Raw genomic sequence first — 18,038 nt, 5'->3', positions numbered from 1 at the left:
CAACTTTTGGGTGACTACCATCTGGTCCTGATGGTTTATTACTATTTCATTTCTCAGTTGTTCAAAAACCTCTTCTAATGACACCTCAATCTGGAACAGTTTCTCAAACATTTCTTGTCTAAAAAAGAATGGCTCAAGCTTGGGAATCTCCCTCATGTCCTCAGTTGTGAAGACTAATGTAAAGAATTAGTTTAGTGTCTCTGAAATGACCTTATTATCCTTGACTGTTCTTCTAGGGTATGTCTATACTAGCCCCCTAGTTCGAACTAGGGAGGCTAATGTAGGCATTCGAAGTTGCAAATGAAGCCTGGGATTTAAACATCTTGGGCTTTATTTGCATCTTCCTATCTGGGTGCCATTTTTAAATCCCCCTAGTCCGTACTAACTGCCCGTGGCTACACGCGGCAGTCAAACATTGACTCGAACTAAGTCCTGAGTTCGAGTTAACTGTTACACCTCATTCGACGAGGTGTAACAGTTAACTCGAACTAGGTTCTTAGTTTGAGTTAACATTTGACTGCCACGTGTAGCTGCGGGCAGTTAGTTCGGACTAAGGGGATTTAAAAATGGCGCCCGAAGGGGAAGATGCAAATAAAGCCTGGGATATTTAAATCCCGGGCTTCATTTGCAACTTTGAATGCCTACATTAGACTCCCTAGTTTGAACTAGGGGGCTAGTGTAGACATACCCTTAGTGCCTCTATCATTCAGTGGTTCCACTGATTGTTTAGCAGGCTTCCTGTTTCTGATGTACATAAACATTTTTTGCTATTACTTTTTGAGTCTTTGGCTAGCTATTCTTTACATTCTTTTTTTGGCCTTCCTAATTATATTTTTATACTTCATTTGCCATAGTATGACTTTCCATTTTCTTCATTAGGAATTATCTTCCGCTTTTTAAAGGATTCCTTTTTGCCTCTCACTACTTGTTTGCTTTATTGTTTAGCTATATAGTGGGATATTTTTGTTTCTTCTATTATTTTTTTTCATTTGGGGTACATGTTGCGCTTTGATTAAGGTGTCTTTTAGAAATTTCCATGCAAATTGCAGAAAATTCACTTTTGGCACTGTACCATTTAATTTCTGTTTAGCTAACCTCCTCATTTTTATGTAAAGCCCATTAATGTATCATATCTGAAAGAAAATACAACAGATTTGGGTTGCTGTGGTGTTTTCTCTTCCACGGGTGTTATTCAGGATTCTTTTAACCCAAAGCTCTCAGTAACTTTACACTGTGCAAGGTGGTGTCAGGAAATATCCCTAGGGAGATGTTACATTCCTACTAATAGGTGTCTGGCACAAACAGGACATCACAAAAATACTTTCACTTAAAGCTAAACTTTACTTAGTCTCAAGCATTTAAAAGTATCCACAACAGGTTAGTAAAACACTCACAATCCACAATAATTACCGAAGTTGGGTGTGACTCTCAAGTGACTCAGCAACAGTCTTCTGATGGCCAATCTTCCATCTACCAATGGACACCACAAGATGAGTCCAGAGGGAGAGTCCCTCAATCCTTCCCAATGAGTCCAACTACCCCAACTTTTTTCCCCTACTTATTTGTTAGTTTTACAATAACACATCATTTAAAGAAAACTTACAGAGTAAGCAGTTTTTAAAATTAGGCCTTCTGATCATCAATTATCCAGATATTCTTTTTCAGAGTTTGCATGACTTGAGTTCTTGACAGACACATTGCTGAGGGCATATAGACAAATTTCCTGTTTCATAAATGCATAGCTCAGCAATTTAAACTGAGATCTCATCGTCAGGAAGGATGTGGGGGTCAAACTGCCCTTTCTATGGCACTGAAACACCCTCCCTTCCTGACTTGGTCAGGCAAAAGGTGCTTCATAGGCCCATTTATGGCCTGCCAAGTTGGCTGTTGTTAGCAATAAGCAATAGCGATTCAGGCACTTTAACAATTTTTCAAAATTTCCCCTCAACACAGTTGTTACATTTTATTATATTATGGTCACTATTGCTAAGTGATCCACAATAATTACCTTTTTGACCAAATCTTGTGCTTCACTTAGGACTAAATCATGAATTGCCTCTCCTCTTGTAGCTTTCAAGACTAGCTGCTCCAAGATACAGTCATTTAAAGTATCAAGAACTTTTATCTTTGCATCCCATTCTTCCATTCTACTCAGCACTGATAAGGCCTCATATGGAGTACTGTGTCACTGACAGACTCTTTAGGGCATTTCTTTTATCTGCCTTTCTGCTAACAGGCTTACATCCTTCCTGCAAAAGATACAGTCTTGGCTGGCTAAGACAGACTCTTTTTAAATTGAAGGCAAAAGAGAGAGATAGGCAATTAAAAATAAGTTAGGAAAAGAAAAGGCTCCACAAGGGAGTGGATAAGAGCAGGAATTCAATCTCATATTTAGGTAAAGTAGGTGGAGTTGGTGATATTATCTGGGTCTCTCTTTCTGTCCTAGTTCACTCAGGGTGAAATTCAGGATTACTATAATGAAAACCAAAAATGTCACAATATATTCTAGCGTCTCACATGATAGAGCAGGAGGCAACTTTGATGGTAAAAATTGTTGCTTTAAATATCTTAAAAAAGGATGAAAGTCCCATTCCCCAATTATTTTTTTAATCAATTAAGACAAATTTTGGATGTGCAATTTGGTCCACTAATTTTTCTGTTTCATTATTCTTTTGTTTTCCAGTTGCCATTTTAATATATTTTGATGGTATCAGTAAAACTTTTGGTTTAGATTAATTTTTTCACATTAACTTTTTTTAGAGAGACAAATATGACAAAGTTGAGAAGAAAGCAATAAAAATGACTAACGGTCTAGAAAACATGAAAGACTGAAAAAATGAGTCTGTTTAGTCTGGAGGAGAGAAGAGTAATGTGGTGGGGGTGCTAACACTCTTTAAATACATAAAAGGCTGTTATAAAGAGTAAGGTGATAAATTGTTCTTCTTATTCACTGGCTGTGTCTAGACTGGCAATTTTTTTCGCAAAAGCCCTTGCTTTTGCGAAAAAACTTGCCAGCTGTCTACACTGGCCACTTGAATTTCTGCAAGAGCACTGATGATATCATGTAAGAAATCAGTGCTTCTGGAGGAAATACTATGCTGCTCCCATTCGGGCAAAAGTCCCATTCGGGCAAAAGTTCGGGCAAAAGAACCACTGGTTTAGATGATATTTAGTCTTGCTTCAGTAAGAGGTATGGACTAGGTGATTTTTTGAGGTCCCTCCCTGTACTATATTCATTTTGATACTATGGAAATTTAATTAAATCTAGGACAATAAAATATTAACAAGTAAAATCACAATTAACAAAAGGGCAAAGGGAAAAATAAAACATGTTAGAAGAACCAAGCAGTCAACAACAAGAACAAAAAAACTGTCTGCACTACATGGAATAACTGAAATATGCAAAGGCCTTACTAGGTTGTAGTTAATGTGCAAATACCAATCATCTCACTGATTTGGGAGCACCATCCCAATGAGGTTGCCCTAGGAATTGTCAGATTCAGGAGTTGTTCTTCCTATTGGGATATGATTAATAAAGACAGATGCACAGGTCTTGAGGGGATTTGGAGTTAATCAGATACTCTACTTACCTGTGGATAGATCAGTGCTTTAATGTTGATAAAACAAAAAACAGGACTATGTAGCACTTCAAAGACTAACAAGATGGTTTATTAGGTCATGAGCTTTCGTGGGCCAGACCCACTTCCTCAGATCAAATAGTGGAAGAAAATTGTCACAACCATATATATCAAAGGATACAATTAAAAATAATGAACACATATAAAAAGGACAAATCAAATTTCAGAACAGAAGGGGGATGGGGTGGGAGGTAAATGTCTGTGAGCTAATGATATTAGAGGTGATTATTGGGGAAGCTATCTTTGTAATGGGTAAGATAATTAGAGTCTTTATTCAAACTTCAGTGTAAAGTGTCGAATTTAAGCATGAATGACAGTTCAGAGGACTCTCTTTCAAGTGTAGTCTTAAAAGGCCTTTGAAGCAGGATGCAGGTAATCGAGTCATTGAGACAATGTCCTTTCTGGTTGAAATGGCACGAAACTGTTTTTTCTTTGTCATTCATGCTTAAATTTGACACTTTACACCTAAGTTTTCCACCTTTATTGGCAAATAAGGTCACTTATCACTTTTCTGAGTTGAGCAAATTAATTAAAACAATTTAAAAAACTTAATTAAAAACATTAAAGTGGAGGAGATTCATATTTCAATATAATTATTTTTAAAAAATAAATCCCCTCCCAAAATCTCTATATCTTAAAAACAATAGAAATGTGAACTTCATATTAACCTTCATACAGGAGATTCAAAAGTTGAGTAGAAATACATCAAGAATAATAAATGCCAAGCTATAAATGAAATGGAGAACATGATGTATTAGAATGCATTATAAATAGGATTATACTAAATAATTCACCTATGATATTTTCAATTGCATTGTTTTCCTATGACAGAACTTTGTTTCAAAATTTAATTTGCAAATCTTCCATGTCAAATTTCATATGAACCCAAATATTCATTTTTATTGATTGAATGTAAGTTTGGTATCATCAGTAAGAAAGATTCCTAAAAAGAAATTTAAATACAACTTAATTTAGAAGGCTGTATGAACTGCATTGTTCAGATGTGGGGGAAAATTACAATTAAAAACAACTGAAAGTAAGGCAAACCCCAAGAGTTCCATAATGCATAGCAGCACCTTACAATGTGTTTTCATTTTTCTCATTCTTATCACCAGGTTTATACAAAATGAAAATTGTATAAGGCTGATTTCAGTTATGACAATCCCCAGACACACAAGAGAAAAATGTTAAAATAAATGCATGACCTTAAGGAATAGAGTACAGGGAACCAAGGGTAATTTTACTAGTAGCTTGCTTGCAAGGCTGTCATTGATTGATTGTCTTTCTGTATATCTGCTGGCAAAAATCAATGTTTTCCTTTAAGTAAGGCAGTCTTTGGAGAAAAGAGAATACATGTGTTGAATATTTTACGAATTCACTTGTTATTTGATGGGCAGCACCAGAAATGACAATGTAGTTCTAGGTTACTGATCCAAAGGGCAAAGTGTTTTTCAGCTGTGAAATATGGACATCATTTTAGATGATCTTTGAAATCGCATTTGTGTGTGCATGCGTATTTAGTTATTTTTGAGTTACTCCCTAGGTTACTCCCTGAAGTTATTAAGATTTGCTACTCACTGAAACATGTTTTACGAACATACCAGTCTACTGACCTTTCTGTGTAGCTGTTACCTGGTTTCTTATTCAACTCATGCAATTTGATTGCTTTTGTATGTTTTCTTTTAACATTTTTAGATTACTAAAATGTGTACTGAACTGCTATGATAAATGCAGAGAGATTGAGGAAGGATTACTGATTTAGCCAAACAAAAAATGTAATATATGTATTTGATTTCTAAGAGGATATGCCAGGGGGATTTCAACACACCATCCCCATGGTAGATAAAGGCACAGAACCAGTCACAACAAACCAGTGCAGTTGTTTTTATTTTCCAAAAGCTCTCATTTTCCTGAGATAAGGGAGGAAATCTTTGAGAAATAAAATGAGACTTGCCTGGATCCAAAAAGCTCCTTGTCTTCCTGAAATAATGTAAGTTGATTCTGTTCTGCCCCTGTAACTTAAGAGGAAAGTTTGCCTATGTTAGGCTGTGTCTAAACTACATCCTTTTTCTCGAAAAAGGGATGTAAATTAGATACTTTGAAATTGCAAATGAAGTCGGAATTTAAATTTCCCATGTTTAGTTTGCATAATGGCAGTCACAGTTTTTTTCGAGACAGGGTTTTTCGAAAGAAAAATGACTGTTTAGACAGGGATTGATCAAAAATAAAATCCTTTTTTGAAAGATCCTGTACTCCTCATTTTTTCAGGAGTACAGGATCTTTCGAAAAAAGGTTTTATTTTCGATCTATCCCTGTTTAAACAGCCATTTTTCTTTCGAAAAGCCCCGTTTCAGAAAAAAAGTGGAGGCCATTATGCAAATGAAGCATGCGAAATTTAAATCCCAGCTTCATTTGCAATTTCAAAGTGTCTAATTTTTTGAGAAAAGGGATGTAGTTTAGACACAGCCTTAGGGCTTGTTTACACAGTGATGGAAAAACTCAGAGGAAGGGTCTAATTTGTAAAGCCTTATAACATGTTGTGTCTGACTGTACCAAACAGGATTTTGCTGATGCTCTAAAAGATACATAGTTTGTAGTAATGCAGTCATGTTTCAAACTTTGCTTCATCACATGTAGTAGAGAAGAATAAAATTAGATTAATCTAAATGTCCATCAGCAGTTCCTTTTTTTAAGATAATTTATTTTTTCTTGAAAACTAAATACAAAAACCTTTTTAAAAGATGGCTATTGGGGCAGACTTTTAAGGTATTTAGGTACTTAAAAATGGAGACAGTCATCTTAGGGATTTTCATAGTGTCTAGGCACCTGCCATTGAAATTGATAGCAATTGGGAATTTAGGTGCTTTTGAAAACTCCTGAGTCACTTATCTGTGTTTCCAGGTACCTATATTTCTTTTAAAAAATATGTTAATATTTCATTAATCACAAGATCCTGAATAGAGAAACTGTGGGTACCTGAAACCAATCAAACTGTCAGAATGATAACGGATTGGTATATACAGGGAACCATAGGCAGATCTTAGTCTAAGAGTAAATGAATTGTGAAATTCCATACCAAATCAGGTAAGGACAAAAAGGCCATACCTGAACTCACTGCAGTTAGAGGGCCCAGAAGGACTAAAATTAAGCTTCCTCCCCCAATTTAGGATGAGAACACCCAACTTTGAGTGTTCTTTGCCTTGATTATAAGGGTCATTATAGGCTGTATAAAGAATTGAAATGTTTCCTATAACAGAGAAGCCTACTTTTAAGAATAATTGTGACAGTATAATAATTGTAATTTGGGTTGCATTAAGAAGGTTACTCATTGATTCATAAAGAAGAGGGATTATTCTGGGGTGAAATTCAACCAACTGCAGTGAACAAAGACAAGTTCTAGTCCCTACTATAGCTTCCTCTGTGAGGCTACAAAGGATATATCTACACTGCAGAGGAAGATCAAAGCTGCCGCTGTCGATCTTTTAGGGTTCGAATTAGCAGTCTAGTTAAGACAGCTAATTTGAAGCGAGACGGGCACTCTGGTCAATGATGGTAACCCTGCTTTCATGAGGAGTAAGGGAAGTTGGAGGAAGAGTGTTCTTCCTTTGACTCCCTGAAGTGTAGACAGCACCAAAGGTCAAATTAAACTACTTCAACTTCAGCGACGCAATTAACGTAGCTGAATTTGCATATCTTGCCCTGACTTTGTCCCACACTGTAGATATACACAAAGGTAAAGAGATGCAGGTGATGTGGACACCCAGATAAGTCTCTGCAGCTCTGAAGTAGGTCAGAGCTTGTTGAATGTGAGCCAGCTAGAGGCCATGGGACTTCAGTGTACTTCAGATCTGACATTAGCCTATCCAAGCACCCTAAATATTTCTTTAGGTTATATAACTACTATTTTTATACACTGGCTGGAGTGGAGACCATAAAAAGGGTATGTTGCAGCCAGTGTCTCATGGGTAAAGGATGGGCTTCAGCTTTCCTGCAGTATTTCCTACTTAAAGACAGGTTGAATAGGCTTTCTGCATGGGTCAAAATGGAATCTAGCAAAAGATGAGTTTTAATTTTTTTATGAAAAAAGAGGACAATTTAGGGATGGATTTTCCTCCTGAAAAGGTCACATCCTATATTTGAGACATAGAAGTAGTGAAATTTTGCAGTGCTCCCTCATAAGCATATTTAAAAAGTCACTGTCTGAAAAGTGTCTAGAAATCAGTCATTTCTAGGAAATAACAGCGACTTCGTTTTTAATATCAAAACTACCTACACAATATCATAGATTAATTCATTTGGAAATTTTGGGTTCAAATTTGATTCTCATTTTGAATTACATTTGTAAAAATATCTTATTTCTGTATATTGTTTGGAATAATATTTCCTTAAAGTTAAAGGTTTACTGATCTGTTAGATCAATTGCTATACAAGGCAATTTTTCTTTCAAAACTGTGTATTTCTAGGCTATACTTTGCAGGCTTAATTTCAGCTGAAGGCTAACTGCTTCTGCTGTCCCATAAAAAGGTTAAAGTCATGTTAATAATAGAAATATGCATATAACCATAAAAGCAGCATTGTTATATGGCGTACAAACCTTGCACGAGGCAAGAAAAGATTTGGATTGAGATAAACCCACTTTACTGCACCTGCTGTGGCTTGCCAATCTTGGAGGAAGATCCTTAAAATGGAGGATCTTTTCTGTTATTGTAGTTTTGTTCCCTTTGTAATTCTGAGAACTAAGACTATGGGTCTATGAGACAGACCCAAACTGAGAATATAAACCTCATGAGGAGAAGATGGGCAAATGTAGGAAACAGCCTTGAGAAAAAGAAATATTTTCTTTTCTAGGCAACCCTTAACCACATTCTATAAGGGTCCTGGGCTGTAACCCAAAGTAAATAGAGGAACTGAGTTCCCCTGAAGCCTCACTAGGTAGACTAATGGGAAAGGAACAGAAAGATTATTGGGCCTCAATCAGGGCTGCTGATATGGTGTGTTGACTAGGCATAAGGTTCTGGTACTACTGGGGTAGAAACCCTGCTCTACCCTGAATGGGATGACAGCAAATGTGACCTGGCCAGAGGGGTGAGCAGAAGGTTAAAAGACACCAGGGACACCAAACTTGGTTAGCTGGATATGCTTTAGTGCTTACCTGAATCAAGACCCAAGTTCATACTTCGTGTTTTACATACACAAATAAAATTAATGAAATATCTATTCAATTTGAGGTTCATTAAAATAGTTTATTAAAAATGTGTGCATCCAGGACCAATTTTGAGGTATGCAACCATCTCATCTTATACTTGTACATTATCATTCAAACATTATTTGTTTAGATAAAAAGGAAATTGAATAATAATAACAAAAAAGAGTCCATCAAAAGCAACATCAGTAGCTCATTTTGCAATACAATGTTTCTGCCTCACAAATGCCCAGATGGAAGAAAATAAATAAAACTTTCAAATAGCAAGAACCGACAAAGTAAGTGACTGGTTTTTATTAACCGGGCCTTTCCTTATTATTACTTAGGCAACAATTAGTAGCTAGTGCTGAGTCACCAGTGATTATTATGATGATGCAGCGTTGTTACTTATCAGAGGGGTAGCCGTGTTAGTCTGAATCTGCAAAAGCGACGAGGAGTCCTGTGGCACCTTATAGACTAACTGAAGTGTAGGAGCATAAGCTTTCATGGGCAAAGACCCACTTCGTCAGATGCATGTCGTGGAAATTTCCAGAGGCAGGTATAAATATGCAGGCCAGGATCAGGCTGGAGATGACGAGGTGGATCCAATCAAGGAGGATGAGGCCCACTTCTAGCAGCTGATCTGGAGGTGTGAATTCCAAGAGAGCAGAAGCTGCTTTTGTAGTTAGCGAGCCATTCACAGTCTTTGTTTAATCCAGAGTTGATTGTGTCAAACTTAAAGATGAACTGTAGCTCAGCAGTTTCTCTTTGAAGTCTGGTCCTGAAGTTTTTTTGCTGCAGGATGGCTACTTTTAGATCTGCAATTGTGTGTCCAGGAAGATTGAAGTGTTCCCCTACAGGTTTTTGTATGTTGCCATTCCTAATATCAGATTTGTGTCCATTGATTCTTTTACGTAGGGACTGTCCAGTTTGGCCGATGTATATAGCAGTGGGGCATTGTTGGCACATGATGGCATATATTACGTTGGTAGATGTGCAGTAGAATGTACCAGTGACAGTATGGCTGATCTGGTTAGGTCCTGTGATGGTGTTGCTGGTGTATATATGGGTATGTCTACACTACCCTCCTAAGTCGAAATAGGAGGGTAATGTAGGCATACCACAATTGCAAATGAAGCCCGGGATTTGAATTTCCCAGGCTTCATTTGCATAAGCGGGGCTCCGCCATTTTTAAATCCCCGCTCGTTCGAACCCCGTGCCGCGCGGCTACATGGGGCACGAACTAGGTAGTTCGAACTAGGTTTCCTAGTTCGAACTACCGTTACTCCTCATTCCACGAGGAGTAACGGTAGTTCGAACTAGGAAGCCTAGTTCGAACTACCTAGTTCGTGCCCCGTGTAGCCGCGCGGCACGGGGTTCGAACGAGCGGGGATTTAAAAATGGCGGAGCCCCGCTTATGCAAATGAAGCCCGGGAAATTCAAATCCCGGGCTTCATTTGCAATTGCGGTATGCCTACATTACTCTCCTATTTCGAATTAGGAGGGTAGTGTAGACATACCCTATGTTACTGTGTCTTGTAATCATTCACTAGTTCAAAATACACTATATTTATGCAAATAACAGAGCAATTATGTTTTATATATATATATTATATATCTACTGTTGCTGTACAGTAAATTAGATGTTTTTCCATGTATAACTAGAATATATGAATTACATTAATTGCAATTAATTAATTATAATTACAGTTAATTACAATCCTCCAAAACTTTACTTACATGAATAGTCCTGGGGAAATAGCCACACTGAATTCAGTGCAGCTTTTTGACTAATTGAGGATTTGTGGTGTTGATCCCTTAATGCTAGAAATTGAAAAAAAATATAAAAATATTGTTATATATATTTATCTGTAGGCAATGTTTTCATTAAGCTTGATCCGGTGTCCATCAAAGTAAACAATATACACACACGACAATGCCAGTATGATTCTGTGGAAAAATGTAATGTCTTTCAAGGCCAATTGTACTAAATAAGATAATCAGCCACATTCAAGGCAATACCAGCAATACATCACCTTTGTCTTGCTGTTAAGTACAGAAACACACTCTATGGTCAACAGAGAGTAATTATTGAGTAAAATACACAGTTTCTGCACAAGTGCAGTTAAATACATTGTATTAAGTAAAGACCTAAATATTACTGATGGCCAGTAAGGGCAGCTAAAATAGTTGCCTTCTGACATTAAAACAATAGAACCAATAATTTTGTCTTACAAACAATTGATGTCCGGAGAAAAACATATTGTATCTTGCATTTTTGTACTTATAGGCCAACAAAGTAATTGCATGTTCTTACTTTAAAGAGTAAGAAAAAGAGAGTGGCCCTAGAAAGTGCGATGAACTATAAGCTCTGATCATGGGGGAGCAATACTGTATTTTCACTGTTTGCAAAGCATGTACCACATATAGACTAACATGGCTACCCCTATGAAACTTGTCAACCAGAGGTTGGTGTCACTAGGCGCTGGAGTGCTGCAAATAACAGTAATGAGTTGTTGGAACACAAGATTTTTGACTGAAGTATAGCTGCTTGAATATCAATAATCAATTATATGCGTTGCACAACATTTCCCAAAGAAATTATTTGACCACTCTTCCATTTAACTCCCACCTTCCTTCATGATTACTGTTGTTTTAATTTCAATGGATTAAATAGGCGGAGAGAGTCCAAGGTGTTAACATGCCGCATCACAGTACAGCACTGTAAACAGTTCATTTTGGTTCAGTACATGGATGGTGCATGAAAGTAGAACTGGGGGAGGCAAGCCTCCAGCCCCGTCCCTTCTGCCCAGGCCCCACTACCATCACAGGGAGGTGGGGCCACACATCACCCTGGAGCATGGGGAGAGTGGGAGGTGCACGGCCCCAGTACCTGGATGGCACACAGCCTAAGCCTTCTTGACCCCAGATCTCAGGTTGGTAGCGTGCAACCCAAGCCTCCAGAGCTCTGGTGCATGGGTGTGGGGGGGGGGGGCGGTGGGGGTGTGGGTGTGCTCATGGGTAACAGCATTTTGCATCCAGAATGCCTACAGGGCAGAGAATGGGTGGGGGCAGGCTGGCAGTTTGGGAAAGCAATGCCTTCTCCTGACTAGCACAGCTACTGCCCATAGTTCAGCAGTTTAAAGTACAGAGACCATGATCAGCAGAGTAGCCGCATGGCAAATGCAATTCTATTAACCTTTTCTTAGGGTTACCAAAAAGAGACATTAGGATTTTAAGCTATGGATATTTAAACTATTAATTTTTTAATTTTAACAATATTTCCTACTCCCTTTCACTTTGGCCCAAGACAGACTTTAGAAGGAATAATAAACCAACCAGCCTTGTTTGCCAGGCTTTAGATGCAATTTAAAGATGGTATTAAAAGTAGATTTTTGGGAAATAAAACGATTAGATGAGAGGGTTCACCCTGTTGTCATTACTGTTGTACAAATCTAATCCCATTTTCATAAAAGACAAGACAAGAAAAACACACACGAAAGAGGAGGAATAAGAACAGGACAGAGAGAAAATGCAGTGTCTGACACAGGTCCTGACTTTTACTTGTTACTTCACTGCTGGAAAAACAAGCACAGCACATAGTCTTTTCAGCTTTCCCATGTGTCCAATGATGCCCTAAACCTCTTTTGCAAAGTGCTTTGAGATCTACTGATAAAAAATGCTGTATAAGAGCTAGGGAGTAATAATAATAGCCACTCCCTCAGCTAGTAAACTTGCATCAGACAATCATTTAATCCACACAAAGCTCATCTTTTTCACCAACAGAACCTGGTCCAATAAAATATATTACTTCTAACTTCTCTCTGATATCCTAGGACCAACTCCAGGTGTCTGCATCACCATTATATTTTCTTTGAATACCATATGCTTGTGTTTCTATAATTTTTCTCCAATTCTAGACACCAGGAAGCTATAAAGCCGAAGTAGGTCTAGCCTCACCTTGACTTAGCACTTGAACCTGTTGTTACTTTATTAACACTGTGCAAACTAAATAGTCAAAGATATACTTGTGGATTTCTCATAATGCCTGCATGTCTCTGTATATCCAGCTATAGGTAAAAGATGGGAGAGGTAGGAAGAACAGAGATTTCTATACAGGCAGTCCCCCAGTTACATACAAGATAGGGACTGTAGGTCTGTTCTTAAGTTGAATCTGTATGTAAGTCAGAACTGGCATCCAGATTCAGCCGCTGCTGAAACTGATCAGTTTCAACAGCGGCTGAATCTGGACGCCAGTTCCGACTTACATACAGATTCAACTTAAGAACCCCAGGTATCCCCAAGTCAGCTGCTGCTGAAACTGATCAGCGGCTGATTCCAGGAAGCCCGGTGCAGGGGCTTCCTGTAGTCAGCCACTGGTCAGTTTCAGCAGCGGCTGACTTGGGGACGCCTGGGGCAGAGCAGCTGGGGTGCTGCTGGGTTGGTCCAGTAGCGCCGCCGCTCCTGATTCAGCCGCTGCTGAAACTGACCAGCAGTGGCTGAATCAGGACGCCTGGGGCAGAGCAGCTGGGGTGCTGCCGGGTTGGTCCAGTAGCGCCCACAGCATTTAAAAGGGGCAGCCCAATGGAAATGCCTGCGATTAACTCATTAAGAAAAATAACGTGTTAATTGTGCTCTTCATTAATTGCAGGCGTTAACGTGCATTAATTGAGAGCCCTAACTCTGACACAACACAATAGTATAATAACACTGTCCTACTGTATGCGTCAGTGAATTTCAGTCCCATTGTTATTTTAATGCAGGATGGCACTCATGCCAAATTACTATGATGTCTGTGGTATATACAATATGGAAGCCTAGTCAACATGATTAGGTCTCAGGTAGAGTTATCAATTCCTTAGAAATAATTATTCTCAGCAGAATAGATTGAACTTGGATCCACTAAGCATTACATAGAACCAATGATCTGTTCTACTTATTTCTTATTTAATACTTTTTTGTTAATTCTCTTGCTCACTTTCTTTTCTCGTTCTAACACGCAGGAAGGTTTCTTGTGATAATTGGATCTACAAATTCAATTTAACTATGAGCTTAACTGTAAAAAGCATATGAAAGGTCATCAAATCTTGCCGTAACCTATAATAAGTGTTGATGGGAAAAGATATAGAAGACAGACAGACTGAATAATTCCAAACAAAAAGACCTACTGATATAATTCAAGGATTGCATTAAAATCATGCATGGTAAATAAGGAAAGTTTAAAACAAGAAAACAGTGAACCAAGTTGATGTTTGAGAAACTAGGCCTAGCAAATAGATTATTCTGCCTCCTTTCATTTTGTAGGTCTTTACAGAAAGAGTGTTTGGGCAGCAAAGTTGGTTAGTAGAGTAAGGCTCACCATTATGGCTTCTACCCTCCCAAAATCTCCTAGAACCCCTAATAGTTGTCATCCTGATCCTAAGACATGTCCTGACAGGACCTGGCTAAAGTCCTCAGATGACAGCCCCTAAACTGGTAGCTCCTTCTGAACCCCATATATAACCTAAGATGAATGGATTGACCTTTAACAAAAGGTCCAGCCCATCTCAATTAACTTCTTATGTTTTTCCCAAAAGGAAGGTTATTCTATGTTTAACATAATCTAAAAGATTGTCAAACAAAGGTTGTTTTTGTTTTGTTTTTCCTACTGAAAATTCTCTTCAGCTATAGAGAAAAGTAACAAGGAATGTTAAAATGCAAGCCTTTTAAAATTCTCCCTATCTTGAAGGTTTTAATAAGTTTTTTTTTGTCTTTGTTAGCCGATGGTCAGGGCAGTATGTGTGTGTATGTTACACCCGAGTCTTCAACTGCTGGGACACAAGGTGCTGTCGCAGCGGGCAGCCTAGGGAGGCTGACGGGTGCCCTGAGGAGTTTAATGTCCGTGTCTTTAACTGCTAGGATCGGGATCCCTTTGCGGCAGGCAGCCAACAGGCTGACAGACGCCTCAAAGTTTACAGGGAGAGCTTATTACATCTCAAACTTTCACTGCTAGGATACAGGCTCCCTTCGCAGCGGGCAGCCTAGGGAAGGCTGAGAGATGCCCCTACGGATCTATCCTTTGGAAGCGACACGATCCAAACGCCAAGCTCTGCCTGTATCTGTCCCTTATGACCAGCTGGAGTTCTTTTAAATTGTGCTTGGTTCTGTTACAGCAACTGGAGGAGTCAGGTTAAAGCTTAAACAGTTACAGGTTTATTAAAGAAGCTTATAAATCATATGGTTACAATGGCTATTGCTCTATTTCTTAACTGCTAGCAAATATAGATCTTAAAAATGGTTACAAAGAAGATAGAAAATAGAAATAATGGTACCAAGTGCCAGCTTAATCTTTAAAGAGCTCTAAATCTATATGTACACTTAAGACAAGGGACACATCCAGGTACAATTTTTACCTCCTTCTGTGCCTCTCAACTCCAGCAGGTCAAGCCAGGGCTGGTCCCTCAATTCCTAGGAAAGACGAATACGAGGTGGGTGTCCCTGTGGAACCTCAGGAGTCCAATCACCTAACCCAACCAGCAGACAGATGGTAGATTGACACTCAGAGTAAGTGTGCTGCTGGACCCATCTTTATACCCACAGGGGCCCGTATCCTCTTTCTTACCTAACATGCCAAATTGTGTTGGTCCATCTTTGTGACACCAGTTCTTAGAATGGAGTTTCAACTTAATTTACACTTGCAAGAGAGATAACTAAATTGTGAGTACTGGACAGTTTTTTACTGGGCTGGAGATTCCTCCCCCCGGACAGTGTGTATTCGTATCAATGTAGGTGCCAGCCAAAGCAGTTCTCGCAGCCTCAAGGTCAACAATTGGCGTATCTCTGTTTACAGCCATCCAGGGTCACAGCAGCTAGCATATCTGGGCCTTCTGTCAAGGCTTCAAAGACTATGCTGATCTTACTGCTCTCTCTATGCCCTGTGTGCTCCAGGCAAGCAAAGATGGATGTTACGGGGAGGGGAGGGGAGGGAGTTCCTGTCTGGCTACAGTCTTTAATAAAAGTTAAAACAATTGTTAATGTCTGAATGTTTGTATCTTTGTATGCTTCCCATGGTCCTGAGCAGGCTAAAGTATCTGCATACCAAAAACTGAATCTTGTTTACCACTCTTTAAAGTTGACATGTGACTGAGTTATATTGAAATCCTTAGCTCATATATTCCATATATACTTATACAAAATCAGAAAACAAGGTATAAACTCTATATCACGGGTTGTATCCATCAGTTGTTCAATTGTTGGTAAAGTATTTACTTTCAAGGGAAACATTGCAGAAATCTCTGAAGACAAAAGTTTCAGTCTGAGACCAGGGAGCTTAGGCACAAAGTGACCATATTTCTACTTGCAGTGAGGTATTCCTAAGAGATGATCAGAGTGCAAACTTGGGTAGAATACGAATTTAAAGACACATGCAGGCATTTGAATACCAAGACAAGTGTTTTTCCAGTTATTGATCTTTTTCTGACCTCAAATATACAACTACTATTGATCTGTATATATCTTTGAAATACAGCATAACATTTTTGAATAGCATATTACAAAATCCAGTTCTTGAAAAACCATAGTAGAAGGCCAAACTTTTTGAGAAATAGAAATTCCACCAGATAAAACTTGTGGCTAAAAACGTTATCTGTGTCTAGATCCCAATGCCAGGATATCTTTCACTACAAAAAAAAGTTTTAATGAGTGTACTTCATTGTTTCTCATGTTCAGTCGTTGAATTTTTGTTCTGACTCCAGCTGTTTACAGTACTATTGTTTTGTGGACTTTTCTCAGATGATTCTGACAATATGGTGAACCATATCAATTAGCATGTGAATTATATAGAAATAAAGACAGATTCTTCACCTGTGATCATGCCACTGAGTTCCCTTCCAGATTTGGTGAATATTATACTCCTCAATTTGACTACTGCCCATTAGTTAAGAGTAGGAAAGAAGATAAACCAAGCAAGCAAGCAACAAACAAACAAACAAACAAACAAACAAACAGAGACAGTCCTACTAAAATTCGACACTCTCCGCACCGGACTTAACAAAGACCCCGGCTATCTTACACATTACAAAGATAGCTTCCCCAATTATCACCTCTAATTCTATTAACTCACAGACATTTCCCCTTCCCCACCTCTAATATCATTAACTCACTGGCATTCACCTTCCTTCCCCCCCCCAAATCCCCCTTCTGATCTGTAATGTGATTTGTCCTTTTCATGTGTGTTCATTTTTTTAAATTGTATCCTTTGGTATATATGGTTGTGACTATTTTCTTCCACTATTTGTTCTGAGGAAGTGGGTCTGGCCCACGAAAGCTCATCATCTAATAAACCATCTTGTTAGTCTTTAAAGTGCTACATAGTCCTGTATTTTGTTTCAGCTACATTAGCCTCCCTAGTTCGAACAAGGGGACTAGTGTAGACATGCCCTATGTGAACATTAACACAGCAATAGCATCATTTCAAAATAATGGGAGGCTTATTCCGACTTCTGTAAACCTCATTCTACAAAGAATAATGCCTTTTCCAAAATAATTATTTTGGAATAGGGGCTGTGTAGATGCTCCACTTCTGCTATTTTGAAATAACCCCTCACCAGGGCAATTCTAAGTTATTCCTCCACAGTGCCTCCCAGGGGTATAAATCGAAGTAGCGCGTACACATTAGGGAAGCTTGCCTTCGACTAATTTTGAGGCTTCCTTGGAGTGTAGATGTACTATTTTGAAATAAGCTATTTCAGAATAACTATTCCGAAATAAATGTGCAGTGTAGATGTAGCCTCAGAGACTAACAAAAATGTAGATGGTATCATGAGCTTTTGTGGGCACAAACCACTTCTTGTAGACATGTAGCAGCAGTGGAGCGTCCACACACACCTTATTTTGAAATAGCTATTTTGGAATAGGCATTATTCCTCATAGAAATAAATTTAAAGATTTTGGAATAAGCAGTCCTTTATTTCAAAATTATTTCATAATAATGGAATGGCTGTGTAGCTGCTCGCATTGTTATTTCGAAATAATGCTAGTTATCTTGAAATAATGGTGCAGTGTAGATGCACCTGAAGGTTCTATAGGACCACTCATTGTTTTTTTATTTTTTTTCAGCTAGGGACTAACACTGCTACCTCTCTGAGCCAGTTAGTAAAGTTGCTGATTTTCAATGACATTGTGAGGGTTTTAATTAGAGGACAATGAAGAAACATATGAAAAAGATTTTTAGCAACTTT

This window comes from Pelodiscus sinensis, chromosome 1 (assembly GCF_052426305.1).
Source record: "Pelodiscus sinensis isolate ZL-2025 chromosome 1, ASM5242630v1, whole genome shotgun sequence".
Classification (NCBI taxonomy): Eukaryota; Metazoa; Chordata; order Testudines; family Trionychidae; genus Pelodiscus; species Pelodiscus sinensis.
The sequence above is the reverse complement of the archived record's forward strand: the minus strand, read 5'-3'. Positions refer to the sequence as shown.